Raw genomic sequence first — 15,115 nt, forward strand, 5'->3', positions numbered from 1 at the left:
CCCTAATTGAATTATGCAAGGTTTACCATGAGACCCCCAAAAAGGGAACAGATTCTAAAACAGGCTTGGATAATTAGGAAGAGCATCTCCTACAAAGTATCAAGTGAGCTGGAACTTGGTTGATTTTGTAGTTTTTGCCAAGATGAAAAGGGCATTCCAAGCAGAGGAGAGAACTTTCCAAAGTCAGGGAGGCAAGAAAGAATAGGCTGGATTCCGAAGACAGCAAGAACATTTGTATGGCTGGAGCGTACGCCTGCCAAGGCCACTATAGTGGGAAACGACTCCCGATAAACAGGAAAAGGCTAGACCGGGAAGGAGTTTATAGATCTTACCAGGAATTTTGGAGTTCATTCTGAAGGGCGAAGAGAGTCATGGAAGGTTTTAAGTAAATGAATTCTCGAGTCAGATGTGAGTTCCATTGCATGTACTTGACAAGAACAGGGGGGGTGGACAGGTGAGTAGAACTGGAAAAGGGGAGATGCATTAAGTGAGTCAAGATGATGCGAGAAGGCCATAAATCACAGAAAGGAAGGCAAGACCAGTAGCATGTCTTGTTGGGGTTGGGGTGGGGGAAGTTCAAGGAAACAGAGTCAGATGTGTGGTTGGAGGTTCTTGAGTTTGACGTGGACACGCAGGGTAAGAAGTCTACAAGCAGCTGAGAAAAGAGATTTGGGTTTCAGTGTATGGCATGATGCAGAGATGTAGGAATTGTTGGCACACCACTGGAAAGAAGTGAAAAGTGAAAACTTTCTACTACTACTAACAAAAATACAACAGAACAAGTAAGAAAATAATGGTAGGTAAGGGACAAATAATGTCTACAGTTTTCCTTAGACTTATTTCTTATATCTTCACAGATAAACATTTCTTTTTTATAGCCAATTCCAACATTATATAATAATAGGTAAGAAAAATATAGGTTCTAGAATTTTTAAATATATATACATATGCATGCAAATGTGTGTTTTGCATTTGTGTGTGTGTGTGTGTGTGTGTGTCCTTCCTCATTCTGGGAAAAGATGGTACATCAGCTTCAAGCCAGGTGAGTTGCCCAAGAATAGCTAGGAAAAAGTTATATTTGCTTCTTTATATTTTAGTTTGTTGTCCAATGTATGCAAGACTTTCCCCTCCACCATTGAAAGAATGTGTTTGGCCCTGAGGACTTGGTATCAGGCAGACAACATATTTCTTACTTTAGAAGTGGCACTGTTAGAATAAAGAGCCTGAGAACCGGAACTGTTGCCAGAAATAGCCGGGTCAATTCACCCACTTCCAAGAAGGTCACCCAGCTTCAGAACAAGGTGAAGGCAGATTGAAGCAGAGTCCTGGCATTGCCACCGCTGCATCAGTCGGTTGCAGAATTTATGGCTCTTAGTTCCCTTGATTGAGAGCACTGGTGTTGACCAGGCATTTTCTGTTCCTCCCTCTTATACGGTTTTTCCAGCTGTGTCAAAATAATCGCCGTTATCAGGTGACCTTCCCTAAGAAGTCAGTCTCCCTTCTGTTTTAACAGCTACCTGTTGAGAATCTTATTTTTTTATTTTTATTTTTTTGTGGTACGCGGGCTTCTCACTGTTGTGGCCTCTCCTGTTGCGGAGCACAGGCTCCGGACGCACAGGCCCAGCGGCCGTGACTCACGGGCCCAGCTGCTCCGAGGCATGTGGGATCTTCCCGGACCGGGGCACGAACCCATGTCCCCTGCATCGGCAGGCGGACTCTCAACCACTGCGCCACTAGGGAAGCCCGAGAATCTTATTTTTATTGAACAACTATAACCCAAGAGCTGTCATCTGTCAGGTTTTAAATGTTTGTTAAAAATAGGAGTCCCAGACATGTAGTCATTAGACAACAGAAAACCATAAACAATAGGAAAAGCCAGTGACAGCAAGAGACGTTAATTATGTGAATTCATTACTACACCTCAGTTGGGGAAGAGAGGGCCACAGTCAGAGGCAAATCATAAGGAAATGGAGGGTTATGGCCCTTAACAGAAGCAGTCCTACTGGCGCACAAGAAGCTACATCCCTGTGGACATTCCGTTCATATTAATAACTATACCTATGCATTGGGGGAGAGGGGTCTGTCTTAGAGTAGGAATTGGAAAAATAGGGTAATAGCTCAGGAACAACGCATAACTTGGGAAAATGCTTTGAAATGATAGCTAATTTTTTTTTTAGTGTTTCTTATTTTACTTAGCACTACACTAAACGCTCTTATGGATCACATCACTCGATCTGAGAGAACTCTGTGAGACAAGTCCTGTACCAGCACATTTTACTGATGAAGAAACTGAGGCTTGGTGGGGCGAATGACCTGCTTAAGATTCCAGAGCTGGGAAGTGGCTGTCAGAGCTCTGGGGACCCAAGCACTTTTCTCCAGAGCCCGCCCTCTCTTCCTCACATGACTGTTCTACCTAGGACACCAAAATGCCCTTTTATGGATACTGAAATGGGCACTCCGCCTCCCCAGCCCCCTCCCACTGGGCTCTCTGATTCAAGCCATGATTTGTCTGGTGGGTGGCAGCTTGGGTTTCAGGCAAGAGAGTGACTCTCCAAACCCCAGCTTGAGTTGGGGAGCCCAGGCTGGGGTTTATTCCATGGCCTCATTCTCCCTAACTCCACATGGTACCACGATGTCCTGGGTAATCGCAGATACTCAAGACGTCCAAAGGTGTAAGATCCAAGGACACATCTGCACTTGTTGATTCAAGATCACTTTTTTTAATATTAGTATCTTCTTTTGTTTCACCCAATTTCCTTTTTCAGGCCATGACTTTTTTCTGTTCTCGTGCACGATGGAATATGTGCTTTTCTTTCCGAGCGTACCCTACCGAACTCACGTTCATGGTCTTACCCCCCACAGTATTTTTCCACCATTTCCCCTGATTTATGAAAATTCAAAACTTCCACATCCACAGAGTCCTAGGATGAAGTAGACTATTGAATTCAATTGAGCAGAAGACCTTTAAATAGCTGTCCCTAGTACATTGCATTACACATCATTAACAGCCACTGCGGGGGGCAGGGCGGATTATGGAGGGCAATAAAGTCCTGGCTAATTGACAATCACTTAGAAATTAATACAAAGCATCTTGGAAACGCACATTGTTAAATGTTTATTGAAGCCTATCTATCTGCCTGGGCTGAATACTAACATACAAAAACATTTCCAAAGAACTCACCTTCTGATTGCACTCAAAAGGATAATGAGAGGAAAATGTGATGAGTCATCAAGTGTTAAAGTGTGCAGAAGGTGATTCAATTGATCAAAGTCTATTGTATAATCACATTTCAGATACACATCTACAATATCAAGCGAGCTACCGTTTTCTTGGTTAAAAATCAGACAAAAGTCCGTAATTTTCTATGGGAAGCTATGATGTCAGGCTAAAGACATCAGTCAGCATTTTCTTCCTGGCATTTAGGCTTTCCTCTTATTTGAACCTCATTTTAATATTCTTGAATTATTCAATACGAAACGCAGTCACTATAGCCACAACAGGGCTTTTTGTTGCAAATCAAAATGATTTTCTCATTACCTACTTGCCCCTTAGATGTCCTTTTGAAAATGTATTCTCTAGGACAATAGTTTTCTTACGATTTTACTTTTGGAATCCAAATAACAATGACCCCCTCCCCTTCCATCCCCTGAAATTCATCTGCTGGGAACCCTGATGCCACAGAAAGGATTCTCAAAGCTCTGCTAGAGAAAATACTTGATAAACTTTACAGCCAACATCAGACTTTGAAGAAGAGAAGACAAGCACAGCTGGGAGATGACCGTACACAGAGGCCTTCTAAATTCCTTTTACAGTTTGTAGCGCTGCAGATAAGTTTTTCCATGAAGCAGTCCAACCCCTGTTGCTGCAGGACCTGTTTTTTTTGTTTTTTTTTTTTTAATAAGTCCGTAAACTAACTGGAACTTCTGTCGAGTCTGGTGACTCTGTATAAATGGGTGCAAATATAACTTGATGTGTTCATTTCTTTCTAGAAAACAATTTATGTTCATAGAATCATGGGATCCCAGAGTTGAAAGGACCTTAACAGTCATCCAGTCTAAACACCAATCTCATGTTGGAATTGTTCACCTCTAAAGCCTGTTTTCCAGAGCAGCTGAGCTGAAGTCCCTGAGTCAGATGTTTTGCACGTCCCTGTCCCATAAGGGCAGTTGAATATGAACATCGTCTCACTGGTGATTATTCCCCTGGGTGGTGTGGATAGATTCTAAGGAACAGGTTTAAAATGGATTGCTAATAGGTTGAACTAGAAATAGATTTTTTGGCTCATCCCTATGGCTAAGGCATTCCTCTGTATTTCTATTTTTCTTTTCTCTATAGAAACGTCTATACTTCTGAAAATGCCAGCATGTTTGTTGTTTTATTATAAATCTCCCATAAATATATGCAGGTTTGAAAAATCCTTCTACCAGTCCCCCATGAAACAGGATGAGTAGTTTCCAAACTGAAGACCTAGAAAACCGACCGGAACAGAATAAATACATGAACTGGCAGAGGTACAACAGGATGAAAAGACAATGGCAGTAGCTGAGAGAGTGTCCTAGCAGACGCATGCTCAGAAAACAAGGGCAGCTAAATCAAGTGGATCGTGGGGATAACCGTTTGGTATAGGGTCTTGCCAGACAGGAAGCTCTCACCTGCCCAGTGGCCAAGAGAATTAAGAGAGTCCTGGCTTCAGCTATAGACAGGAGCAGGAGAAAGAAAGCTGATGTTCGAATAAAGGCCTGATTAGCAAGTTCAACTGAATAAAGATAAGTTGACTAAATGGGGTAGAATCTTATCTTTAATTACCTTGATGTGTTTAGCCTATATTCCCAAACCTTATATGGTAGTGCAGTAAAAAATTATTTTACTACGAACTGTTATGTTGATTATGCCAACAAACACATGGATAGGGGATTCCAGGAAGGGGAAAGGGGAACAAGAGCAACGAAAGGGAAAACTGGGTCCATGGAGGTGCAACCAACAGAAAGTGCTGTTGCTGACAGCAGCCCTGGGGGGTTCTTTCTTGGGGAGTCAGACTCATTCTCATCCAAGAATGAAACAGAAGGACCTTATACAAAGGGTCAGATTTGACTTTTCCATCACTGGAGTTTATGTTTGCTTCCCTCCCCAAAACAGTTGCTTCATTTATGGTTGGCAAATCCATAATAGAGTTCAACTGAACTCAACTGGGCTTTTTCCATTTCCTTAAAATTTAACGTTTTATTAAACAGGAGGATAAAGAAAAATGGAAAAGTAAAGATAATTGGCAACAGATATCTATATGGCACTAGCTACTGGAATGTATTAATATTAACACTGGACCATGTTTCAAGAGCTTTTAAAAAGATAAATAAAATAAAGTTGAAGCCCCTTGCTTTCCAGCCCAGCACCATTCCCCCCTCTCCCTCCCCAGAGGCAACTTCTATCATGAATCTAACAAGCACCTTTTCCCGAGATTTTGTGCCGATACCATGCATAGATACATCATAGAATATTGTCTTGTTACTTTTTGAATGTTACAGGCATTATATTATTGGTATTAATCTACAACCTGCTATTTTCCAGCCAATCTGTTTTGAGATCCAGCATTCTACATCTTACAGAGTCCCAGTGACCTCTAGTTAGAGAACTATTTTTTTAAAAAAAAGAAAAGAAAAAAGAATGATTCCCATAGGCAAGTGTCCCTATTAGATAATGAAAGATTAAAGTGATGATTATTATGGACAAAAGACATTAAAAGCACTTCATTGAACCTCCAAGTGTATCATGAGGGCCTCTGATCTATCAAATTAAAAAGCACAACATTTTTAAAAATTACAATGCGTGCTAATCAAACTAGATACTTTTTAAATTTCGTGGAGCTATTTTATTCAAATGAAAGTGCTTTGAAGATGAAAAGTGCATGTTTTTCCTCCCAGAATTAAGTCATTTCATCCCTTGTCCCACAAAGTTTATTAAAGTGGGAAAAAGTAAATATGTTCTTCCCTTTTTATGAAGTTTCAGTTTACTTATGTTAGGGCTTGCTTCCATTTTCTATCCTTATTTCTTGTCACAGTTTGTAATTTCCCTACACTGATAGATATTCTTTCTCTACCCCTTAAATTATGCAGAGTAGTGGTCTGGAGGGAGAGCTCATGAACCTTATTTTTCTTGTGGTTTTCTCTCATTACTTCATTGCAAGGCAATATTTTTTAAAAGACTTCGTGCTAGCGAATGGCAATTGACATACAGAGCTTAACAACTTTTTTGGAGTCTGAAGGTCTGTGATGTAAATACCCAAGTTTGTTTTTAAAAGGTTTTCATAATCCATTGTATAAATACTTACATAATTTCCAAAACATGTTCTTTGAAGCCACAATCCTTCCAGCATTATTATCTGTTAGTAACTAGTAAATGTGGGATCTGCAAGCTTGAATTCCAGTGTGTCACTTTATCATTTTTAAATTTCGTGAGAGTTGGAACTCAGAGGACAGACTTACCCCTTCTTGCTTCAAGAAAACATCTTCAGCGTGTCATCCACTTTGGAGGGAAGAAGACCCCTGAGTTTTGATAAACTTGACCTCTGCGGAATTATACCAGAGGGAACTGAAATAGAATAAATATTTGTAGGCATTTAAACTCATCCTTCTAGGTAACATTCTGCAATTCCTTCTATGATCCACTTTTTATTTTGCCCGCAAACTTCTGACCAAGGCCATGGGGGTTTCAGTGGAAGTCAGCAAAGACAGCACTCTGCCTGTTGGAAATCCAAAGGGTTACGTCCTATGTATGAGAGGTTTCACGTGGGCTTAATCTACCCTGGCTTGGGGTAGAGCCGCTTAGAGAGAAAGGGAGAGGCCTGATCACAGCTTCAGTTGAGTTTTACTGATCTTTGGCTTTCTGGGGAAAACATCTTGCTGGGCTATAGAGCACAGGCCTACAAGACTTGTCGTTGCCCAGCCATGAGACCAAAGAAAGAACCCACAGAAAGCGACAGAGATCAATCATTTATCGGACAGGGGATCTTACACAAAGCGTCCTGGAGCGACACCCCACCATGCGCAGCAGACAACGGGCAGGACACGGCAGCAGTCTTTACTACAGTGAGGGGGCGGGGTGGGGGGAGAAGGAAGCTCCCATTTATAGGGGAATTGACGTCAGGTGGGCTCATCAGTTACCGGGACTAAGCCCTATAATTAAGAGCATTGGATAGTCATGTGAGTGAAGCCGGGACTGGTGGAGCAGGGGATGGACAGAGAGCAAGAGAACAGCCATCTTGAGTGGCCTGACCATACACACCTGAACACAACCTTGTGGGTGTTTCCAGCCTCAGATGCCCACCTGGGCAACAAAGAACCAGGATAGCCAGAGACCCTTTGGACCAAGCCCTCTGCTAGGCCTTGACTGGACCTTTTACCTGGCGCCCTGTAAGTTTCACCCAAGAAGAATCCTTTTGGATTTTTTTTTTTTTTTTTTGCGGTACGCGGGCTTCTCACTGTTGCGGCCTCTCCCGTTACGGAGCACGGGCTCCGGACGCACAGGCTCAGCGGCCATGGCTCACGAGCCCAGCCTCTCCGCGGCATGTGGGATCTTCCCGGACCGGGGCACGGACCCGCGTCCCCTGCATCGGCAGGCGGACTCTCAACCACTGCGCCACCAGGGAAGCCCTTTTTTGGATTTTTTGCTTCAACAACCTAGGTCACTGGTTTGTATCTTCTAGACTTTCCAGTACGACAGAAGTCTTGACCTTTGTGGACTTTCATTTTTTACTGTATTGAAATTATTTTTTAGTACATTATCTTTTATTATAGCTTCTCTTATTGCAGCTTGTTTTACTGATATTTTCTTTGCATTTTAATCTTTAAGAAAATAAATGGAGAACAGTAAGGATAAGGGGAAGAGTTTCAAACATGGGGGGCCAGACGCCCCCCACAGTGAGCTCTGCCTCACTCAGCCCTTCCCTGCCTGTCAGTTCATCTCTCATTTCAGCTCCAGATGGTCCCCTTGACCTTGAAGACAGCTTGCTGGGAGAACTTTTTAGCCTTACACCTGAAATCATTATTCTTGGCAGCTCAGTGTGGGTACAGGAGAAAATATTCTGTCTGGGGAACCGTAACCCCAGCCCTAAATTTAGCTTAGCGGGGCTGGAAACATACACTCTTATCTCAAGATGAGTACACTTACCAATTAAGATACTTGATTTCTCATGTGCATAACTTTCTCACACTGAGGTAATTAAGAGGAATGCTGGATATTCTCCTTCTGTCCCTCTAGATCCACTTTCCACTGCTTCTCGCAGCCAAATCTGGCCTTTTAAAAAACCCCAATGTAAGCAGAAGTATATCCTTAAACCGGAAAAGAACCAGGCCGTCCACTGCTTTGATACCATCATCATCATCGTCGTCATCGTGAAACACTTACTAGACACTTGCTCAGGACCCCCTCTAACAACATGTGAATACAGGACATGCATGTATTTGCACAGAACGGAAAAATAAATAGGTTTAAGGAAAATGATATGGGAAGTGTCTGCTCAACCATGCAGGCAATAAATACTGCAGGAGTTTAGGAAAGGGAGAGAAGATACAGCCTATGATATTTTAAATAATGATCTCAGTAAAGAGGTGGGACTTGGGAAATACAGTATTGAGATTATGAGAGAGAAGGGCATTCTTTTCTTCCAAGGAGAAATGTGTGAACAAAGACGTAAAACAAAACCAGAAAGGAGCCAGACTTGCCTGAGGCCAGTTAATGGGCCAGAGCTTGGTACGGTAGGTTTGTTTTACCTGTAGGACAGGGACTGCCTCTTTCCTGTGTGTGCCACGTACTGTCCAGGCCACTTGGTGTACCTGGGGAATGTGACAGCACAATGTCTGGGCCTTTACTATGGAAACAACATTTTGCTATTTGTGTTCTACTTAGTTTACTAAGAACAGTATGAGTTTTCAGCTTAGAAAAGATTGAGAACTGTATTTGTTTTAGCTTACTTAGTTCTCTTAACCCTGGCACACTGTTTCATGCTTTAAAATTAACACATAGAGTAGAATGTATGAATTACATGGAGGAAGTTGATAGTCCTCCATGTAATTTCTAGTAGATAGTCCTGCGAGTTTTGACAAACACATGCAGCCAGGTAACCACAACAACAATCAAGATATCAGAGTTCCATCACCCAAAAAAATTTCCCTGGGCCCTTTGTAGGCCACCCTCTCCCTCAGCTCCAGCTTCTGGTGACCACGATCTATTTTCTGTCCCTACAGTTTTGCCTTTCCCAGGATGTCTATAAATGGAATCACACATTCTGTAGCTTCTTTCATTTAACATAATGTATTTGTGATTCACCCACGTTGTTGTATATATCAGTAGTTTGTTATTTTTTGTTGCTGTGTAGTATTCCACTGTATAGATGTCCCAAAGTGCTTATCCATACAGAAGTTGAAGGACATTCAAGTTGTTTCTATTTTTTTGACAATTACAAATAAAGCTGCTATCAACATTTACATACAGGTTTTTGTGTGAATGTAAGTTTTCACTTTACTTGCATAAATACTTCAGAGTGGGACCTCTGGCTCACATAATAAGTGTATGTTTAGGTTTTTTTCTTGTTGTCATTAAGCAAAGCCTCGTAGGAACATTGAGTGTATAGGTAAAAGAAATCTGAAAAGTACAGGTTCACAAGCTTATGCTCCCTTGACCTTTTCACATATATCTGTATATAATTTAACATTGTTGGGGGGGGAATAGCTAAAGAGCTCTTTTGCTCTTGCCAGTAAATTTACACAATAAGTGATAACAACAGCTCAGCATTTACTTCTCAGTTTCTCTTTAGTTCTTCTCTAGGTTTTTTTTTTTAGTTTTATTAGTTTTTAGTATATTTAGTTTTATAAGAAACAGCCAAACTGTTTTCCAAAGTGGTTGCACTATTTTGCATTCCCACTGGCAGTGTATAAGACTTCCAGTTTTCCTGCACCCCTGCCAGTACTTGGTATCGTCTTTTTTGTTAAACGTAGCCATTCTTATAGGTGTGGGGTGATACCTCACTGTAGCTTTAGTTTGCATTTCCCTAATGACTAATGATGCTAAGCTGGAAAGGTTTTAATTCTACCACAACTATAAGTAACCACACCACTAGGCAGTGGTTCTCAACTGGGGGCAATTTTGTCACCCAGGGGACATTTGGCAACGTCTGGAGACGTTTTCAGTTGTCCCAACGGGGGAGCGCTAGTAGCATTTACTGGGTAGAGGCCAGGGATGCTGCTAGACATCCTTCAATGCACAAGACAGTACCCACAACAAAGAGTCATCCATCCCAAAATGTCAACGGTGCCAAGGTTGAGAAACTCTGCACTAGAGTGTTGTCAGAAAGATTCAAACACGGGCCACCCTGAAGATTAGGGGAGCTCTTCATGCTATATTACATTTACACTAATAAAAATGGACTTAGGAAACAATTTCCAGTAGATCTTAAACCCTTTTTTTTCAGTCTGCCCTAGGGTTCATAGCTTCGTGCTCTCGGCTTGATACTTCCCATGATAAGTTCTCTCTCAAGTTTAGACGCACACTCTTGCTAACTTACGTATTTGGCCTTCTTCTGACCTAAATAAATGTCAAATCGTTGAGGTTTTCCTTTGCGTCTGAGTTCCTTTTAATGGTGAGACTCTGTATTATCAAACTTTAGCTCAGAGTAAGTTACGTTTGCATCATAAATCCTTGAAAATTGTAACAATTTATTGCCAAAAGGCAACTCAGCATCTCAGTTCCTCTTCTATGAAATAAGAGAATCAGAGGGGCAGCTGACTGCCAAGGCCTCTTTAAGGCTCTCCTGTGCTTTGATTCCTATCGAGACTGTTGGGTGCTCTTGACATTCAGCAGCACAATGAAATCATTCATGTACCATTTCTTGGCACCAAAGGTGTACATATCTATTTAGGAACCCTTGCCTCCAGTCACCCCCCAGAATTTTTTAAAATAATTAACAGGTAAACAAGACCATATGAGTTGCCTAGCAAGAGTTTAACTTCCTTTGATGACTCGTTATAGATTCCAGTCATTTTTAGATTTGGGTTTTTATTTCAGGTCAGCAGTAGAGCCACTTCCAGTCCATGTTTGTTTGTGTGCCCTGAAGTTTATCTCAGAATGGGTGTGTAGGAAGAACAGGGAGGTGAGAATTCCCTAGCGGTCCAGTGGTTAGGACTGAGCGCTCTCACTGCCTGGGCCCTGGGTTCGATCCCTGGTCTGGGGACGAAGATTGTGCAAGCCACGCAAGGTGTGCAGAGCAGCCAAAAACATTTTTTTTAATAAAAGAAAAAAAAAGGAAGAGCAGGGAGGCAGAAAGGCAAGAGATCACCTACCTGCTGTAGCCAAATACTGCTCTGAAATTTTTATCTCATTTTTCTTCCCACGAATGCAGAGCAATAACTTCATTCAACAAGTACATGTGTGTGTCTACTCTGTTCTCAGCACTGTGCCAGAGACTTAGGTACACACCAAAGAAGATCAAGATATGGCACATTTCCTTCCAGAATGTACCTTGACGCAGGGAAGGACTGGACCATCACCCTCAAATCATTAGCCAGCCATACAAAGCCAGGACTGTGAACTTCTCGGGGGGTTTTGCCCCTAGAACTGACACTTGCAGGTAATAGGCCCTAAGGAAACATTTTATAGATGAAGTCATAGAGCATCGAGCAGTGCTCCTCACATTATCTGCGGTAGAGGACCTTTTTTAAAGTTTCCAATCCATTGGGGGCCAATGCATTGGTAGAACACAATAAAAGTGTGTGTAGATGTCATAACAATGCCAAATTGTTGTATACATTTCTAGAAGCTTTATCCTAAGTTCTGTGGTTATCTCATTGTAGAGTAGTAACATAACAAACAAAAAACACCCACAGATCAGCACTGGTCCATGGACCACACTTTGTCAATAAGAGAAAAATTAAAAAGAGGATACTGAGGCTTCCCTGGTGGCGCAGTGGTTGAGAGTCCGCCTGCCGATGCAGGGGACACGGGTTCGTGCCCCGGTCCGGGAAGATCCCACATGCCGCGGAGCGGCTGGGCCCGTGAGCCATGGCCACTGAGCCTGCGCGTCCGGAGCCTGTGCTCCGCAACCGGAGAGGCCACAGCAATGAGAGGCCCGCATACCGAAAAAAAAAAAAAAAAAAAAAAAAAAGAGGATACTTTGTGCCTAAAATGATAAGAGTGTATGAACCCACAATTCACTCTGATTTCACCCACCAAGTCTGGGGCTTGATGCAAGTAAGAAATTGAAACCATCAGAAAGACCTCAAACCCCACCTGAACTTGACTGTTTCCCAAATCCTCCTTCTCCCAAATCTGTTCTCCGTTCAAGCATTGGATGGGGGAAGAAACCAAGACAGAAAAGGAAGAAAGGCAGATGTGAGACTGGAGTGGCTGCTCCCCATCCAGAGTGGTTGACAGAGGTGCTCCCAGCGGCCCTCCCAGGCTCTCCTCTTCAGCTCATTAGGTCACCTTGGGCTTCCCACACCTCCCTGGTGAGTCCTTGGGCGGCACCCATCACGTAACATCATGGTCAGGCCCTGCTCTGAAGACATTCCAGCCACTGACCTACAACCTAATGGTTCTCTCATTAGTGTTTCTAGCTCACTGAAGCGTCCAGTCACGGCAATCAAAGACTCTTCTCCTCCCCTTCTTTCCCACCCACGCCCCCTGCCAGCCACAGCCACTGTAAGGTGGCCGTGGCTTTCCTTCCCTCTCAGTCTGTCCAACTGCAAGCCAGTGACCCTGAGAGGAGTCTCTGTTTCCAGTGAGCAGCCCCAGGCATTCAGCTCCCTGTGGAAAGCGTTTTATTTTAAGAACCAGAGCGAAGTGTCATGACCATAACTCTTCACTAACTCAGGATGAAGCTTCATCCCCAAAGTGCCTGCTGGAAAAAGGACAGAGAGAAGAATTCAGTATTCTTAGCTTGATGGCCAGCCAGGTTTGGATTAGGCCATCTCTGCTGAACTGCTGAGAAAAAATGACGTGCTAAAATTCCTCTGTCTGCCTCAATACTTTTGTGGATGGTGCTGAATATTTTGCAGGATGTGGTAACAGAGAAACATTCTGCTAAGTGAGCCATTGTTGAAACCGTGCTCTTGAAAGAATAGGAAAAAGAGACACTCGCAGAACTTTCAGGTCCCTGATGCAGTGTTTAGAGTCATCGTACCAGCATTGCATTTTTTTTTTTAATTACTCAGGAGGACAGGAAATTAATTTGACCCAGAAACCAAGTTGTCAGGTCGTATAGAGGAACCAAACTTCATGCTTCCTGGCACTTTGACATAAAACTGAGTAAACAATATTAAAGTTGAATGATATTATTTTGAGAAACAGTGACTGGAATTGCCTCTCAGCTGTTATTTCCACCTCAGTCTCTTCCGCCTTCAATCTTCCCTGCATATTACATTAATCTTCCTAAAATACTCCCCTCATTTCCCTCCTTTAGTCATGAATCTGCAATGGCAGCCAATAATGTATCTCAGAGTCACTACCTTGTGGAGAAGAAGGAATCTCAGCCATTTCATCTGGACGCCTTATTTGCAAAGTGGTGAAGTGAGGGTCCAGAAAAGGTGACTGACTCATGGTTGCTCAGCTAGTAATTGACAGAAATAAGAAGCTAGAGCTCCAAATCCAAGGCATGGTTGTATTTTTTCTTTTTCTTTTTTCTTTTTTTTTTTGCCTTAATTCCTCTGATAAACTTTCAAAGCACAGTTCGACCCCATATTCTAATAGAACATCATTTCTTGGCCCCGAGTCCCCAGCTCCACCTCACCACTGTGCACAGCCCTTCCCCTTTGTTTCTGCCAGACCTTCAGCCAGAAGGTCCCATCCCTCCTTCCCTGTACTCATTCCACCAAATTTCTCCATGACACCCAGCCCGAGGACCCTACTGCTCCTTTCCTGGTTCCTCTCCTACTCACTGGCTATACATCGTGTTTGAGCATTCAGTCACATACTGTCTTGTTCATTCAGTGTTTCTTGGGTTTCTTCTTCATTGGCATCATAGAGTCATAGGAAATTAGAGGTGGAAGGTATCTACAAGTCATCCAGTTTGACCCCAACCTGTACCCCATTGCTGTCTAGCTCTCCCAAACCACTGCCAAGAGGGGGAACATTAACACCTGACCCAACCTGCCCATTCCTAGTTAGATAACCCTATTTGTCAGAAAGTCCTTCCTTTTGCCAAGACAAAAACCTCCCTCCCACCAATCTCCACCAAAATTGACCTTATAGCTGTTCCCCGGGATGACCCAAAATAAATTGAATCCCTCTGCCATATAGCTTCTTTTTAGATATTTAAAGACAATTTTCGTGCATCTTCCCTTTCCTTGGCCCCCTCCCTTCCCCAGGAGCCTCACTTCCAGTCCAGACAATTTATTCATCCTATTCTGCCCATGACATGGCTTTGACCATGCTGTTCACAGTGCTCTTAAATTATGATTAAAAAATATTTGAACACAACACCACAAAATCCAACATCAGAAAATAGTCTGCTAATGGCCCAATCACCCCCCTTGTTCTAAAACTACAGCTCTGCCATTGTGTCCTGCAACCTCACTAGCTTTCCGAATGCTGTATCACACTGTGGACCCACGATGAGCTTGTTAAAAACAAGATTTGTCATCAGGGCACATCTTCCCTCTCTAGTCCAAATGCAATTAGATTTTCAGATTTTTGCAGAATGTTACATTTATTTTCCTTAAAATAATTCCTTTCTTCTGTCATTAAGTCATTATTGAATTCCTTGGCACCTGTGAGAAGCAAAAAAGAATCAGACATTGGTCCTTCATCAAAAAGTGCTTATAGTAGGTAAGATTATACACCCACAAATAATTTATTCTAAGGTAGACAGACATGAATGTGCTTTTTCATGAATTTCAGTTATGGAATTTCAGTTATGGAACCATGGAAGTTCAGAGAAGAAGAAATCGCTCCCATCCAGGGAGAGAGAAGATAGAAGACGTGGTGGAGAAGAGGAATGGTTTGAATACATTGCAGTGATAGGAAGAAAGTTCTCTGTGATGGGAATGGGATCGACCGAGATACAGAGGCAAGAGATCAAGGACTCAAAACAAGCTCAGAAGTGAAGAGTAGAAATCATGAGTTTCACTG

This window comes from Phocoena sinus, chromosome 16, assembly GCF_008692025.1.
Source record: "Phocoena sinus isolate mPhoSin1 chromosome 16, mPhoSin1.pri, whole genome shotgun sequence".
Lineage (NCBI taxonomy): Eukaryota > Metazoa > Chordata > Mammalia > Artiodactyla > Phocoenidae > Phocoena > Phocoena sinus.